Raw genomic sequence first — 1,535 nt, 5'->3', positions numbered from 1 at the left:
TGAAAATATTCTCAGCTTTCGCTGCCCCAACTAGGGCAAAACTCAATAATTGCGTATTAACAAAATTCTAAGAAATACCTTGGACACCAAAATTGCTCGAATCACAACCAACAAAAAAAAACGTGATTAATAATCACCATATAAGGCTGAAACAAGTACCGTAACAAAATCATCACAACTGAAAACATCAAAAGAAGGATCTTAACTAGAATAAACACTTTTAACCGCATTCAAACCATCAACAAAATCAATATAATTGTACCTATGTAGAATTTGAATACGATGACATCGTCAATAATGGTGGCAAGATGGATTTACTTATATTATCAAAATTTAACTGAGATGTATTCTTGAAAGAAGACTTCAAATTAGACTCTAATGGTGTTATAGAAGCCAACTCTAAATCTACCCGAGTTCTCAAAATGTGCTGATTACTCAAAATTTCTGTAAAACACTACAAGATATATAAAATGGGATTTTCAAAGTCGCTTTATCAAAACACAGGCTCCTTTACTAATCTTCAAAACTCACCTTTAACAGTATACTTGTACCATTTTAAATTAAGAGTACTTGAGGAAATAAAATTTCTCTTCAAATTTGGAACGTGTCTCACTACATCAAGTGTTCTAACTACTCCATCAAACATCTTTAAATGACACAACCAATACCAGCTATCTGACAAGGTGTATTATTACTAGTTATCGCAACACTTTGAAAATAAATCTCGATCGGGTGACATATAAAAAGTGCAAACTATATCAAAAATCCATTCCTCATCAAATTTGGAGTTGTAATTAGAAATAAATAAAAGTTCTCCATCATAGTGAGAAGTTTCTGCAACAATGGTTTCATCTGAAGCATCTAATTGCTTTCCTTTCTGAAAAATCGTAGCCAAATTTTCACTATTCTACGACTTATAGCAATCCTTAATTAAGTGTCCTGAATTCTTGCAATAAATTTGGAAGTTAGACCTTAATTTGACCCCCTACACAACCACCATCAAGAACTATGTCATCTTCATGAACCTCAACAATATCTTTATCTTCTCATTTGAAAATAGAATAGCATAGACCTCTTCAATAGTGAGATCACGACTATATAAGATCATCTCTTTAAACAACAAATATGAAACGAGCAAAAAGCACAACAAAATCAATCCCATATAAGTAAGCAATGCTCACCTCCCAATCTGCCACAACAAAAATCTTGTACTACGATTCAATAGTGAAACATCAAACTTCATAGTTGTCTTCATGAAAAATCAAGTAGAGCTATTAACTTGATCAAAATCTCGATATTTCCATGAATTTCAAAATCAAAAGCTCCGATACCACCTGTTAAAAAATCGGACCAAATAATGAAAGAATGAGTAAATATAGATAATATGAAAATAATGAATTACAAAGAAAACAAGATTTACATGAAACCGAAATTCGAGAAAATCAAGGACTGAGGCGAATAATTTATTATAATCAATAGTAACGAGTTGCAAATGATCTTTTTGGACCAATAATTATTTGGATAATTGATCAATT

The sequence above is a fragment of the Olea europaea genome, chromosome 1, assembly GCF_002742605.1.
Source record: "Olea europaea var. sylvestris chromosome 1, O_europaea_v1, whole genome shotgun sequence".
NCBI lineage: Eukaryota > Viridiplantae > Streptophyta > Magnoliopsida > Lamiales > Oleaceae > Olea > Olea europaea.
The sequence above is the reverse complement of the archived record's forward strand: the minus strand, read 5'-3'. Positions refer to the sequence as shown.